Source organism: Hibiscus syriacus, unplaced genomic scaffold, assembly GCF_006381635.1.
Source record: "Hibiscus syriacus cultivar Baekdansim isolate YM2019G1 unplaced genomic scaffold, ASM638163v2 tig00110940_pilon, whole genome shotgun sequence".
Taxonomy (NCBI): Eukaryota; Viridiplantae; Streptophyta; class Magnoliopsida; order Malvales; family Malvaceae; genus Hibiscus; species Hibiscus syriacus.
Window position 1 is genome coordinate 2,447,642 of NW_024062923.1, and position 16,707 is coordinate 2,464,348.

The 16,707-nt window shown below is 36.8% G+C and overlaps 2 pseudogenes; both read right to left on the reverse strand.

The window, feature by feature from the left end:
- Positions 1-4,736: 4,736 nt before the first annotated feature.
- Positions 4,737-11,248, reverse strand: LOC120147509 (annotated as a pseudogene).
- Positions 11,249-13,244: 1,996 nt separating this feature from the next.
- Positions 13,245-15,209, reverse strand: LOC120147510 (annotated as a pseudogene).
- Positions 15,210-16,707: the final 1,498 nt, after the last annotated feature.

The following is a 16,707-nucleotide window of genomic DNA, read 5'->3' on the forward strand; positions in this document are numbered from 1 at the left end:
TTCGGGACAAATTCTACGCGCCATTAGTAGGAATTATACGAGCTGTGGTGACAGCATAAGTGCACAACCTCTAAGTACTCACATACCTTACATACCTTAAGTTCTTAGAAGTATACATGGGATATTTAAGAGAAATATAAAAAAGTGTATCATATATGAGAAATATGCTTTGAAATGTGAAAAGTATTACTAGAGTTATGTGATGTAATATGCATTGATAGTTTTAAGAGTATATAATTATATGAATGAATTAGAAGAATGTTAGTAATGATAAGAATGTTATGTTTGCATACAAATTGTGGTGTATGAAATATACATGCATTTGTTAAGTAGTTATAGTTTCCATTATTTATTTACATGTCTCACTAAGTCTATGAGTTAGCGTGTAAATGTTTTACACGTAGGTGCTGATAAGCAAGAGGATCAAGCTTAGGAAAAGCAGAACAACATATCTCTACTTGAAGATCAGATCAGAAATATTTGAAAAGTATGTCTTTTGTGTAATAATATGTTGGCATGTAAACAAAGTCGTTAGGTATGAATGCTTTGATCGATTTTGGTAATCTTTTGAATATATGGATGTAAAAGGTTAACTTTATATTAATGGAAGTTTAATATTTTTATGGTTTTTTATAAAAGTATATGTTTTGAATCGCCAATGTAACACATCGAATTCGTATACGGGTCAAGTACGGGTTGGGGGTGTTAAAGTTTATATTCGAACTATGATAAAGATCGTATATCAACTGCTCGGTCGGGTAGAAGATCTGGTGGTCGAACAGGTCAAGGGCGTGGTCGGCCACGTATTCAGTGTCAATTGTGTGTAAGCTTGGGCACTAAGTTGATCATTGTTGCCATCGCTATGATGAAGATTTCGAGATTACTATTAGCAGTCAGTCGTGATATGTTGAAGACTCTACTCAAGCCAACACTGCTGCATATGATAAGTGCAGTTACATGTGTTGTTTGAAGGGTTCTCGACTTCATGCTTCGACTGGTGTAGATTCTTCAATGTCTAAGCAGGATCAGTGGGTTGTTGACTCTGGTACTACGCATCATGTCACTCTGGATGCTGATGTTATAACTCATCGTAATGGTCCAAGTAAGCTGGTTGTCGGTGATGGTGTTTCATTAGCTGTTGATATGGTTGGTAATACGACCATGAAGTCTTCTTCTAGAATGTTGTTAGTCAATGATTTGCTTCATGTGCCTAGTATAACTCAGAATTTACTTTCTGTATCAAAGTTTGCTAGAGACAACAACGTGATATTTGAGTTTCATTCTCAAGGTTGATATGTTCGTGATGCTATTACTGGAGAGATGCTTCTTCAAGGACGTATACAAGAAGGACTTTATGTGTTTCCAAATAATACTACTTCAAGTGTTTGTAAAAAAACATGTGTAAATTCTGTTGTGGTTGATGATGTTTACAATATTTGGCATAGAAGGTTAGGGCATGCAACATATGATATAGTTGCTAGTGTATGGCAAACTCTTGATGTACGTGTTACTAAAGATGTGAATAAGATTTGTGAGGCTTGTTGCATTGGCAAAAGTCATAAACTGGCTTTCTTCCACTCCAATTCTGTCTATACTGAACCCTTTCAGCTTGTTTATACTGATATATGGGGGCCATCTCATGTAGCTTCTAATGGATTTTACTATTATTTATCATTTGTTGATGCCTATTCGAGGTATACTTGGGTTTATTTTTTGAAAGCCAAATCGCAGGCAGTGAATACATTTAAGTTGTTTCAGCAAATGGTTTCTACTCAATTTGGATTGTCTGTGAAGACTGTACAAAGTGACTGGGGTGGGGAATATCATAGTCTCTCATCTGTTTTGTTAAAATATGGGATCATTGATCTTGTTGCTTGCCCTCATACATCCGAGTAGAATGGTGTGGCAGAAAGGAAGCATCGATACATCATTGAACTTACTTTGGTACTGCTAGCTTAGACTGTTATGCCTTTACGTTATTGGTATTATGCGGTTGTTACTGTAGTGTTTCTCGTTAATAGACTTCCTACTAGGGTCTTGAATGGATTATCACCTAACGAGAAGTTGTGGGGGAAGAAACCAGAGTATGAATTCATGAAGGTCTTTGGGTGCAAGTGTTTTCCTCACTTGAGAATGTTTCAGCAACACAAACTTGATTTTTGATCTCAACCATGTACCTATTTAGGTTATATCCCTCAGCATAAAGGATTTATGTGTCTAGCAGCCAGTGGCAAGATATATGTTTCTAGACATGTAATTTTTATGAGTTTGTTTTTCCATTTGCAGGGATTAGTAGTTCAAGTAATGCTTTTGTGCCTTGTAAACAGAAATCTACAACACTTGAACTTATGACCGATATGTGGATGTTTCAAACCAGTAGGACTTGTACAGTACAAGAGACTTGTTGTTATGGTGAAATGGACCAGGCTGCTTTGGATGAGGGAGTTGCTCCTTTGAAAGTAGCAGTTCAACAAGAGGTAGCTGATGCAAATGCAGAGAATGTTGATGGAGGTTCTGGTGACATGGGTCAGGCCACTATAGATATGAGTGATACTTCTCTAGGAGCTGCAGTTCAACAAGAATAAAGTGGTGCAACTTCAGTCATTACAGCTGAGGATGATGAGCTAGTGGGTCGAGTGCAGCCTGTGGCAGTGTCTGATTCCTTTGACAATGCTGCTCCTCAATTACAATTCAATGCTACAAGGGGTGGTAGTGATTAAGGTTCTTTGAATCGACATTTGATGATGACAAGAAGTAAATGTGGTATATTTAAGCCTAAGTTGTATTTGGCTTGCTATGATGATATGGAACCTTTGAATGTATATGAGGCACTTCAGTCCTCTCATTGGAGAGTTGCAGTGCACGCATAATTTGAAGCTTTGTGGAAAAATGGTACATGGACTCTTGTGAAGCTTCTTGAAGGACGGTTAGTGGTTGGATGTAAATGGATTTTCAAGTTGAAAAAGAACCCTGATGGTTCGATTAGCAGATATAAAGCTAGGTTAGTAGCTAAAGGATTCTCGCAGGTGCCACGACATGATTTTGGTGAGACATTTATCCCAGTTGTTATGTTTGCAACGTTGAATGTTGTCATTTTATTAGCTGTAACGAATGGTTGGCAATTGCGTCATGTGGACGTGAACAATGCATTTCTACATGGTGATCTGCATGAGGAGGTTTTCATGAAACAACCACCTGGTTTTGAACAAGTAGCTGCTGATGGTAGTCCTTTAGTGTGTAAGTTGCAGAAGGCATTGTATGGTTTATGTCAAGCCCCTCGAAACTAGCATAAAAACTTAAAAGTTGTCTAGTTAGAATTGGTTTTAAAGAATCTTCAGCAGACACATCGTTGTTTGTTCGTTGGGCAGACGGTCAGTGTGTTTATATACTTGTATATGTTGATGACATAGTGTTGACTGAGGATTCCAGTGTGTAGATTGAAGAAGTAGTGAGGTTGCTTGGGAGTGAGTTTGCCTTAAAAAATCTTGTTGATCTACATTATTTTATGGGCATAGAAGTTAAGCGTTGTGGAGGTTCGTTGATTCTTAACCAACGAAAGTTTATTTTAGAGCTATTAATGAAGACTAAGATGAGTACTGCCAATTCTGCCTCTACACCATGCTTGTATCTGCTAAGTTGAATCAAGGTGCAAGGTTATTACTTCAGAATGCTTATAAGTATCGAAGTATTGTAGGTGCATTGCTATATGCATGTCATACTCGTCCAGACATTGCATTTAGCATTAATAAGGTTGCACAGTATATGCATGCTCCAAGAAAAGAATATCTTGTTGATGTTAAAAGGATCTTGAGGAAATTGGTAGGGACGATTAATCATGGTTTGGTCATAGCACCTGCAGTGGCAGGATTCAATGTTGTAGCATTTGCTGATGCTGATTGGGCTGCAAGCACTGATGATCACTAGTCTATTTCTGGTTATTGTGTGTTTGTAGGTGATAATCTAGTAATGTGGAGTTCTAGGAAGAAAAATTCAGTTTCCAGATCCACTATGGAGGCTGAGTACATGAGTGTTGACGACGTTACTGCTGAAACAACGTAGGTGAGTGCTCTTCTGTCTGATCTGGGTGTTGCAAGGCAGAAAGTACCAATTGTTTGGTGTGATAACAACAGTGTTGTTGCCATGACAACTAATCATGTCTATCATGCAAAGAGTAAGCATGTAGTGTTTGATGTTCACTTTGTTCGTGAGAAGGTTGCATTGAAACAAGTGGTGGTGAATTATGTACCAGGTAGTCATCAAATTGCTGATGGTTTCACAAAGCCTTTGGCTACAGCTCAGTTTGAAGTGTTTAAAGCCAGAGTGAATGTTCAGTCTTTTCTCGGTGATGAAGAATAAGTATAGAGAATGTTGAATTATTAAGATGTTGCTGACGTGTGTAGGTAGTTATGCAGTTAGGAAGTTGTTGTATAGTTGTTAGGAGTAGTTGATAGAAGCCTTAGGTTGCTGTGTAGTTCTTGCATAAAAATAGTGCCTATAGATCATTAAAGAATACGCCTCTTGTTATGCATTCTTGTAATGTGGTTGTTATTCTAACAGAACCTATCAATTAATTTAGGTACGATTTCACATCTAGTTTATTCTTGATGATTTGTCTTTTTTATGGTATTTATTAAAATTTGGTTCTAACAAAATAATTACATTTATGCTTTTATTGACTGACTCATAACAAATAATACAATAACTGTCATTGATCCATGGTCTTAGAGATTAATTGATCAGATACGACAATAATTTAGGACACTAGGATTTAAGAAAGCAACCGCAAGTAATTCTTTGTCTCGCTCAAAATGTCCATTTCTTGCTGGTCCAAGGTTACCCAAGCTTCTATGCCTCCCCATTTTGAATCTAGCAACACAATCACATTCTTGAAATCACTTGGACTAGTAACCCACGTCGGCTTCCCCCACCCAAAATCCATTTCATGAAATGGATACCCGCACAAGTTTGTGCAAGTATATGTGTTGATGTCTTGGGATTTGCCATTCAAGAGCTAATCAATCAATTTACGACCCTCTAGAATTTCGTTATATCCTTTCTCGCTTATAATTACCTTCACTTTTTCGTTGCAGACGTTGGTAAACTCGGTCTTCATCTTAGAAATCAGTTGATAGAGTTGCACATCATTTTCATCGAACATCACCACGTATTTCAAAATCAAGTTTTCAATCGTGTTTCTGGGTAGAGGCGGAACCATTCTTTTACGTAAATTCACGACATTTAGCAAAGCAGACTGTCGTGATCGAGACGATGACCCGTGCTTTGATAGTGAAGCAGCTGTAGCACTAGCAACAACAGCGCATCTTAGTATGGTTGCCAACACGATATCCATGTCCTTGATGTCCTGCTGCTGCAGCCCTATGGCGGTAGCTACTCTGGCTTTGAGACTCTTTACTTGCAGTTCACGGAACACGAACCTCTTGGTCATGCAATTATGATTTATGGGAGAAGGAGGAACGAATGCGATTACCGTATCTAAAGGCGGTAACAACGACCCCCGATGAGTCTAGGTAACTCGAGTCCGCTATATTCACGTCCACTAATGGCAGTCCAGCTCTGGATGACTGTACAAAAAGACGAAGCATCGCCGAATTTTTGCGAAACAGATATGGCAACAGCTGTTCCACCGCGTACAAAGCTAGTGAGTTGAACAAGCAAGATACAAGCCAAAGTGGAACGGATGGCTTTGGGATCAGTGGACGGGACCAAGTCCTTAAGCAAGTTGGGATCAAGATTAGCAAGAAACTCATTGAGCTGGCTTTTGCGGAAGACGGCTATCGGTTAGAGCAAAATCGCAACTAATAATTTGAGAAAATAAAAATAAATATAAAAGAGACAAAATTTACGTGGAAACCCCTAAATAATAGAGGGTAAAAACCACGGGCAACAGTAGAAGAATTTCACTATGAGAAAATAGGAATTGCAACTTCTTTCGATCTACCAAAGAGAAAACAATGACAATTCTCTCTTGATAAAAAGGAGAAAACAACTCTCAAGAAATTCTCTAAATTCTCTAGTATTAGAAGAAAGCTAGAATGATTTGGGATGGTTTTGAAGCTAAATGAGCTAGGGTATTTATAGTTGAAGGTTAAGGACTAATATTATAAATACCCTAAAGTATAATGACAAATTGCATAGTTTTACCATCCATATTTTCAACATTTTAGGTGGAATTATTTTTCAATCAAAACTTCCGATGCCTAACAATTTTTTTCAACAATTTGCATCAAATAGTTTGGCCATCAATTTAGCCACTTATCTTGACTTTTCAACATTCTCCCACTTGAAGATTTGATTGGAACAATCATATCTTCACACCATTCTTTCTACCTTGTACCTTCATGTTGCTTACGTTTCTAACAGGCAGCAAGAGGATCGACACCAATTAAATTTATCAATATTGATTGCCTTCGTCATAAAATCTGTTATGTTGTCTTTTGTATGGATCTTCTGCATATCTACCGTTCATTCTTCTACCTTTTCACGAATGAAATGGTACTGAACTCGTATGTGCTTTGTCCTTGAATGAAATGCTGGATTCCTTGCTAGATGCAAGGCGTTTTGACTGTCACAAAACAGATATACATACTCTTGATTGTGCCCAAGCTCCTCCAATAGCATCTTCAACCAAATTGCTTCTTTACTGGCTTGTATAGCTACTACATATTCTGCCTCTGTTGTGGATGTAGCCACAACTGACTGCAATTTTGAAACCCAGCTTACAGCTCCACCAGCAATTTTGAACACATATCCTATAGTATTTGCTTTTATCCAAACCCCCTGCATAGTCAGAATCTACATACCCATTGATTAGTAAGTTTGATCCTCCATAACATAATGCAATATTTGAGGTCCCTTTGATATATCTCAGGATCCTCTTTACTGTATTCTAATGCTCTTTTCCTAGATTCGCCATATACCGACTAACCACTCCCATTGCTTGTGCAATGTCTGATCTTGTGCATATCATAACGAACATTAAACTTCCCACTGCCGATGCATACGACACTCGAGACATCTACATCCTCTCTTCTTCACTGCTAGGACTCATACTGGATGATAATTTGAAGTTAATAGGAAGAGGGGTAGAAATTGGCTTACAATCTTGCATGCTGAATCGTGACAAGATCTTCTTCAAGTAATTCTTTTGTGAAAGCCAAATCCTCCTATTACTTCTGTCTCGGTGAATTTGTATCCCTAAAATCTTATTTGCTAATCCCAAGTCCTTTATTTAAAATTCCCTAGCCAGTTGTGCCTTCAATTCATCAATTTGATCTTTGTTGGGTCATGCAACCAACATGTCATCCACATACAATAGCAATATAACAAAATCGTTATCACCAGACATCTTGAAATAAGCACAAGGGTATGCATTAAGTCTGTTGTATCCAATGCACATAATGAAGGAATCAAATCTCTTATACCAACACCTCGGTGCTGCTTTAGACCGTATAGAGATTTGTTCAACCTGCAAACCAAGTTCTTATTTTCGTCTTCTTCAAAACCTTCAGGCTGGAGCGTGTAAATCTCTTCTTCAAGATTTCCATAAAGAAAATCTGTTTTAACATCTAGCTGCTCTAGATGTAAGTTTAATGTAGCACACATTGCCAAAACTACTCAAACTGTTGTTAGTCGAACCACAGGAGAAAATATTTCATTGAAATCAATACCTTTTTTTTGAGCATTTCCTTTTACCACCAATCTTGCACGATACCTCTCCACTTGATCGTCACCATTTCGCTTGATTTTGAAGACCCATTTGTTACCAATTGGCTTTCTTCCTGTTGGTAGTGGTACAAGGTCTCATGTATTATTTTTACAAAGGGGTTCGATTTCTTCTTGCATCTCCATCATCCATAATGAAGCATCTGAGCTGTTTATTGCCTCCTGATATGTTGATGGCTCACCGTCCTCTGTTAAAAGGTAGTATGCAATATTTTCTTCTATAACATAATCTGAGTGCCAATTGGGACATCTTCTCACACGATCTAATTGATGAGTTGTTGGAGCTTCAGAACTCTCTGGTTCTTGTTCATCATGTGTTGGTTCTGCTTCTAAAGATTCTCCTTGTTTAACCTCCTTTTCCACATGTATCTATGTAGTCTCTGACTTTTCAGCGCTATCATCATCTTCTTTTCTTTGTAGTTTATCTTCTACAAAGATAACATCCCTGCTGATAATCATTTTGCGGGCAATGTGATCCCATAAGTGATACCCCTTGACTCCATCAGGATACCCCAAGAATTTACATTTCCTGGATTTTGGATCCAACTTTGAGATTTCTTAGGAGTTGTACATCACGTACACAATACTTCCAAATACATGGAGGTTTGAATAATCAGCTGGTTTACCAGTCCACATCTCCATTGGTGTCTTCAGCTCTATTGCAGTTGATGGAGCTCGATTCACCAAATAACAGGCGGTATTGACTCCTTCTGCCCAGAATGATTTTTCTAGGCCTGCATCCCTCAACATTGCTCTTGTTCTTTCTAACAAGGTTTTGTTCATCCATTCTGCCACTCCATTTTGTTGAGGAGTGTTCGCCACTGTGAACTATCTTTTGATGCATTCTTTCCTACAAAAGTCATCAAATTCTTCGCTTGTGTATTCTCCTCCATTATCTATTCCAAAACACTTGATCTTATTTCCAGAATCAATTTCCACCCACTCTTTGAAGTTTTTGAAAGTATAAAACACATATGAGTTCTTCTTAATAGGGTACACCCAACATCTCCTGGAGTAGTCATCAATAAATGAGACAAAGTATTTTGCTCCGCCTAGGGATGTAACTGGTGCTTGCCATAAGTCAGAGTGAACCAATTCTAGAACACTTTTGCCTCTAGATTTTGACGTATTGAATATCAATCGGTGTTGTTTACTTGTTATGCAATGCTCACACAAAGGAAATGATATATTTGTTAAGCCTGGAAGTAGCTTTTGCTCCACAAGGACTTTCATTCCTTGTTCTGACATGTGTCCAAGTTTCTGATGCCATAACATTCCAGAATCTGAACTACACGAGGCAATAGAGGCTTATACTTCTAGCACAGTCTCTCCCTTTAGTATGTACAAGTTTGATGCTATCTTTTTGCCTTTCAACACCACAAGCGCTCCATGGAACACCTTCATGATTCCTTTCCGTGTTTCAATCTTACTTGCATTATTATCCAACAATCCGTAGGATAATAAATTTTTCTTCAGGCCTTTCACATGCCGCACATCTCGAACAACTTTAATTGTTCTATCATACATCTTCAATTTGATGGTTCCCACGCCAACGATCTCTAAGGCATGATCATTGCAACTATACACAGATCCTCCTGAGATAGGTTCATAATGATGGAACCATTCTCTTCTCGAGGTCATGTGATATGTTGCTCCTGAATCAATGAGCCATATATTTGCATATCTCTTTCTACCTTCCACGGTGGTTGACGCTTCACAGGATAGAGCATCTTCATCATCTGAAGTGTTTGCGGTATTACCTTGTGGATTGGAGTGTTTATTTAAACTCCAACAATCCTTTTTCAAGTGACCCTTCTTTCGACAGTTGTAGCACTTTAAATTCTTCTTGGATCTCGACTTTAATCTACCATGTTTGTGACTGCTGCTTTGGCCACGTTTCGTTGATCTCCCTCTCATCGTTGTCAATTCTTCTGCTTGTTGCATATTTACTTGTCTGTCTTCCTTGTTCTTGCGCCGATTTTCTTCTTGTAGAACAGCAGTTGCAACGTCATCGAAGACTAGACTGGTGACATTACTGTTTGTCAAGTTTATGATGAGTTGATCATACGAATCTGGTAGACTTTGAAGTAGAAGTTTAGCACATTTTTGTTCTTCTATTGTACATCTTAAGGATGTAAGCTGAGAAAATAACGTGTTCAGTGTGTTTAAGTGCTCCGTCACTGAAGTAGATTCTGGCATACGGAGAGTGTACAATTTCCTCTTAAGGAAAATTTTATTGTGTAACGATGTGGCCTCGTACAATTTGGTGAGATGATCTCATATCTCCTTAGGTGACTTCTTTTTCTCGATGCTTGACAATACTTCATCTGCTAATGCTAGATGAAAGTTTGCCATAGCATTCTCGTCCATTTCAATCCATTTATTGTCATCTGTGAAATCTATCGGCCTTTCACTGATAGCTGCTAGACAACCGTCTTTCCTCAGGATGTCCTTCATCTTCAATTTTCACAATGAGAAATTTCTCCCATTGAACTTTTCAATATCAAATTTCATTGTCATAGCTTCAATTACGGATAGCTCCCACTATTTCACTATCGTGAATAGTTCTCTAGAACCTTCAAAGAATGGGTAATATCTCCTTACTTTCTTATGTTTGAGGATCCACCTTTTGATGGCAACCACAAAGACAATAAGTATATATTACACACTCTAATCTGGCTCTGATACCAATTGTTGCGGAAGACGACTATCAGTTAGAGCAAAATCGTAACTGATAATTTGAGAAAATAAAAATGAAGATAAAAGAAACACAAAATTTACGTAGAAAACCCTTAAATAATATAGGGTAAAACCATGAGCAACGGTAGAATAATTTCACTATGAGAAAATAGGAATTACAACTTCTCTCGATCTACCAAAGAGAAAACAATGACAATTCTCTCTTAATAAAAAGAAGAAAACAACTCTCAAGAAACTCTCTAAATTCTCTAGTATTGGAAGAAAGCTAGAATGATTTGGGATGATTTTGAAGCTAAATGAGCTAGGGTATTTATAGTTGAAGCATAAGGATTAATATTGTAAATACTCTAAAGTACAATGACAAATTGCATAGTTTTACCATCCACATTTTCAACATTTTAGGTGGAATTGTTTTTCAATCCAAACTTTCGGGTGCCTAACAATTTTTTTCAACAATTTGCACCAAATAGTTTGGCCATCAATTTGGCCACTTATCTTGACTTTTCAACACCGGCACCTGGATTTAGCTTCAACAAAACAAGCTCCTTCATCATTGCATTCTATGGTTACCGCATCCGTAAGTTGACCGGCTAGCGGGTAGAAATGGTGCAAAATCTGGGACAATGAGTTTTCCGGTGACCGATGTGGCATTGTCGGAGGGATAGAAGAATATGACAGAGCCATAATGAACGGTGAGAACGTCTTGATCTAAAACAGAAAGATTGAATGTTCTGAGATGGTGAGGGGTTGGAATGGAGGGTTTGATGTTTTTTCTGGAAACAACTTCAACCATCATCTTCGCCATCGATCACTTTGCAGCTTCTTTAAGAGCTTGATTATTAATCTGCCTTGTCTTGGCTTACTCCCTCTTTGCCCTTTTATACACATACATATAATCCCAGAAATTAAAGCAGCCATTAAGAGTACCTTCCAGGAAGGAAGAATGCTTTGTTTTATTATTCTAATCTTCTATGTTTCGTCAGGCGTGCTGGAAATCAGGGCTGTTTTATTTGAATTCAGAGAATTGAAGGAAATAATATATGCTTAAATAATTAAATTTGGTTAGTTGAAATACGATCATACAGTATAGAATGCAAGCTGGCGATAGGACAAAAGTACGAGAAGTGAATCCTAACCTCTTAATTACGTCGAAGCATGACGACACGAATATATTAGTTGAGTCAAGATATTATAAAAAACTAAAAATGATTAAAACATGTCAAATTACAAAAACAATAAATAAGTAATAGGTGTTGTTGAAGTGTTGAAATCTAAAAGAAAATACGCTAATGTAAATAATGTATTAAACTATAATATTTTGAATAAATAACAATTATAAATTATACAATCAATTAGATGATAGTTAAATATGTTTTAAGTGAGATATTATCTCTGTTAAAAATCACGATCAAATAAATTTATATCCATATATAGTTTTCTCACGATGTTTGAATCGATGATAATTAAATTTGTGACTCGAGTGATCAAGATGACGCTTATTTGTTATTGTTTCGATCTTCCTTACTTTTGACTCTCATATGGATATGGATACGCTACTTGCATCCTTAGATAGTTTTCTTACGATTTTTGAATCTGATTTGCGGTTGTTGTTTAGTAGTTTGATCCTTTATTGTGATTCATTTTGTCGATATAGTAAGATCTGTTCGTAATTATTTTTTGTTTGAAATTTTTTGGGTGAGTTTTTAACATTTTCCTTGCTTTGTCCTAATTATTTGTTTAGTTTTTGTTTATTATTATAAAAATGAAAACTAACTACTTTTATAAAATAAACATGATACTTTATATAAACGTGTTAATATTTTTATATAATAATTATTAATTAATGTGAAATATAACATAAATGTTTAAACTGTAAATATATAAAAAACTAATACAGATACGAACATAATAAAAAAATCATAAACATAACAAAAGTATCGTTACCATTCCATCCAAGATTAGTTCGCTTATCAAATTAATATATATCCAGAGAAAAAAGACATTCCTTAGTTGTAAACTAATAACTCAAATTTCTTAATTCAAAGCCTGACGTACGCTTGGGAATAAAGTTTAGGTTATATTACTTATTTGATTATTACCCACTTACGCTACACAAAATAAGTTTTTGGTGGCGTTTTTTCAGTCATATAACGATGTTTTTAAGCGCAGCTAAAAACTATTGTGGCGTAAAAATAAATGCCACAAAAAGTGTCGCTGAAACAAACGCCGCAACGTTCACAAGCATCGCTAAAGATTACATTTTTAGCGACGTTAAAAAAATGCCGCTAAAAATTATGATATTTAGCGGCGTTTCTACAAACGTCTACATTTGTGACGTTTTGTCCCAAAAACGACGCTAAATATTTTGACATATAGTGACGTTTGTTCCCAAAAACGCTGCAAAATGTTATGTCGTATAATGGCGTTTGTGAATGTACAACACCGCTATTGACTATGTATATAGTGATTTTTTTGTATAAATGTCGCAAAAGATCTAGAACTTTAGTGGCGTTTTTCAAAAACGCTGTTATTGACTATGTATTTAGTGGTATTTTTTCATACAAACGCCGCGAATTAAAACTAATTTTTCAGATGTTGTTTTCTACTCCTTTCTTACCCAGATTTAAAATTTTAATCCGTAGCATTATCTAATAACTTGACATCCATAACAACAAACTTGAAATCTATAACAAGAAACTTGAAACCCATAATAATAAATCAAAGTTTACATAAACGTAAAATATAATGTAGTTCAACATTGTTAACTATAATAAACAATAATAATAACTAAGATGGTGGACTTTGGGTTTGGGGTACACCGTCATCCAATTCAGATGCAGCTGAAGATGATGCTCAGCCTGAGCAATACTTTACTTCATCTCTAAGCCGCGGCAGCAGACCCATGCAAACGGAGATGGCCTTCCGAAAGTAATGGCATTTGCAATTTTTGATTTGGAAACATAAACTCCCCTGAGCAGTAATGGCAGGGGATTACATTTTTCGGGGACTAAATCCTAATATTTCCCCACCATCAAATCATTCAAATCCATAAAAGATTACAAAGTTGTATGTAAAGGGTTTCTTTTCTTTTCATTCAAAAATAGAAGAAAAAAATCATGGATTTATGTTTCAACAGAAATTTCATGTCTTGTAACAAAGCAAGTACATCTGCTGCTTTAATAGTAGTGAGTTCGCCATTTCAACCAGCTGATGATCAATGCAAAATATATATGTATGTAAATCAGCCCCATATGAAAATTGAATATAACTGAATGAATCAGAGAGACTAAAATTCTAGACTAAATGGAATTACCTCGAAACCAATCTTTTGATACAGTTCACGAGCGGGTTCATTGTTTCTATGAACATACACATAAACCGGTTCCACACCTGTAATCAAATGACTAATTTAGAAGGGCATTTTCTTCACTTATTGTATAAGATGAGGCGCTTCTAAAGGAAAATTTTGTAGGTTCTTTACCCTTCAATCTAGCTGATTCGATAACAAAATACAACATATTGCTAGCAATGCTTTGTCATCGAGCTGATTTTGCTACACATAAGTTGGAAACATTATTCAGGTTTGTTCCGCTGATGTTGCAGAATACATGCTTTTCACGTTTCTGCAAGAGGTCAGATTCACAATTACCTTAACACACAACCTCTTTACCTGTACCAGATAAAGAAAATAGCAGAGTATAGAAGAATGTGCACTGTACCCCGGGAAAAGACTCTCCGTGCAACAAATGCCGGATGCTGAAATCAAGGGTTCCAACCACACTTTTCACCACCTTACACTTGACATTCCTCTCCTCCTTCCTAACCTGAGAATCCGACATTGACGAAAATTGTTAAGAATATAACATAGGAACTGTATGTATCCCAGTAATGAAGAGAAACATAGAAACTCTACATTAAACGTTAACAAAAGAGATAAGAAACACATTTAAAGCAATAAGAATCTGGGAAAAGATGCCCTGTAAGAACATCATACCGTGACAACACATGTATATGTCTGCCCTTGTTGCCCACTGTGTCGCCTTTTATGGCATTGAACTCCTACAAAGGAAACTTTCTAAGCAAACATGTAACCAAATTTCATATGCATTCATGATAAACAAAGAGAAGAACACTGTTCTCTCCTACCTCCTCAGCGAATTGCCTTTTGAAGTTATTGGCGTATCTGTATAATCAGGAATAGCTTAAATCAGTACTATGACGCATACACAAGAAAGAATCGATTCTGAGAATACCTCATTCACTAAGAGGAGTGACAATTGAATCAGATCCAATCCATTGTTAGGTCAAAATTTTCAACAACAAAACTTTGAAACAATTCACTAACATTAATTACATGTTTTCATAGATAGGTCAAACATTTTGTTTCTTTGCATAAAAGGGCTACTCTCCTTCATCATTATCTCTCTATGATTAGTTTCTTTAGATGATTCCAAAAATATCAAAGTGTATTCCCATTTACTTGGAAAACAAATTGGGAAAAAGCTCAACATTTTAACCCTTACCTTTCGCCTAGCCCATCCTCCCACTGAGCTTCTGCTCTCAGCCATGCTGCTGTCTATCAAAAACAAAAAAACAAAATTTTCCTCAACACCAAAAAGGGAATTTTTGATCAAATAAAAGGGGATAAAAAAAGAATTAAAGATTAAAAATGGGTATACCCAGAATTCTTCATCAAGAACGACCTCCCTTGCAACGAATCTTCCGAACTCTAATATGCGGTCTTGATTTTGCTCATGATCCGATGGTTACAGCCGGTCGAACCTGAGATTATGTTAGATCATAAACTTGATCCATTATGGGAGCCTAAACCCAAACCCAAACTAAATTGATGTCATTACTTACATCATTTAATTAAAGATGTCATTGCTTACATCATTTAATTAATGATGTCATTGCTTACATCATTTAATTAATGATGTCATTGCTTACATCAATTTAGTTAGGTGAGAGTTAGATATTTGTTGAATTTGTAATGGTTTAAATTAGTTTATTTGTGTGGTGTAGGATTGTTCTTGAGTAGTATAAATACCCCTTCCCATTTTAGTTTTAAGCATCAAGAAAAATTAAGAGCTTCTAAGTGAGTGAAGAAGCAAAGTCTTATAAGAGTGAGTTGTAGTTCTTGTTTTTGAGTGAGAGTACTCTTGTAATATTTGTTTGAGTTTCAATAAAAGTTGTTTGTGTGAGTGTTTTATTTCCAACAAAGTGGCATCAGAGAGAGTTGGAAAGATCGAAGGTCTCGACGAGAGGAATACGACGCCGACAAAATTTTCTCAATCTGAGTTCTGACGCACCGCCACGCACCGCCGGAAGACTGCTGCCAGAAAATCGAGTTGACTCACCGAGTTGAGCCGATTCAGCCGAGTTGGAGCCCTTGACCGAGTTGTCCAAGTCCCTCCAAAGTTTTTTTTTTTTCATCATTTCGGATTCATCCGTGCAATCGGATTTTACAAAATCTCATTATATTGAGAGATATGGCAAATGGTATGGCACCATTCCAAGTTCCGACACTCAACAACAACAACTACGACAATTGGAGTATCAAAATAAAGGCACTTCTTGGATCACAAGATGTGTGGGATATCATAGAGAAAGGCTATAATGAGCCTGCGGATGATGATGTTTTTGCTACTCTTACACCAGATCAAAAGACAACTTTGAAGGATTCAAGAAAGAGAGACAAGAAGGCTCTCTACCTCATCTATCAAGCATTAGATGATGATGGTTTTGAAAAGATTTCAAGTGCAAGCTCTAGCAAGGAAGCGTGGGAGAAGCTGCAAACCTCTTACAAAGGATCCGAGCAAGTGAAGAAGGTTCGTCTCCAAACATTAAGAGGTGAATTCGAATCCTTAAACATGAAAGCATCTGAGTCTATTTCAGATTATTTCTCAAGAGTAGTAGCTGTTTCTAATCAATTAAAAAGAAATGGTGAAAAGTTAGACGATGTGAGGATAATAGAGAAGATACTCCGTTCGTTGGATCCCAAATTTGAGCACATCGTCGTGACGATTGAAGAAACTAAAGACTTGGAAGAAATGAAGATCGAACAGCTCCAAGGATCATTGCAAGCATACGAAGAGAAGCATAAAAAGAAGCATGAGTTTACTGAGCAACTCCTCAAGCTGCAACTCAAGGATATGCATGAGAGCCAACGCAATGATAGAAACCAACGTGGCCAAGGCAGAGGTAGAGGCCATGGACGAGGTGGAAGTCGAGGTCGTGGACGAGGCTGGAATTACAACAATA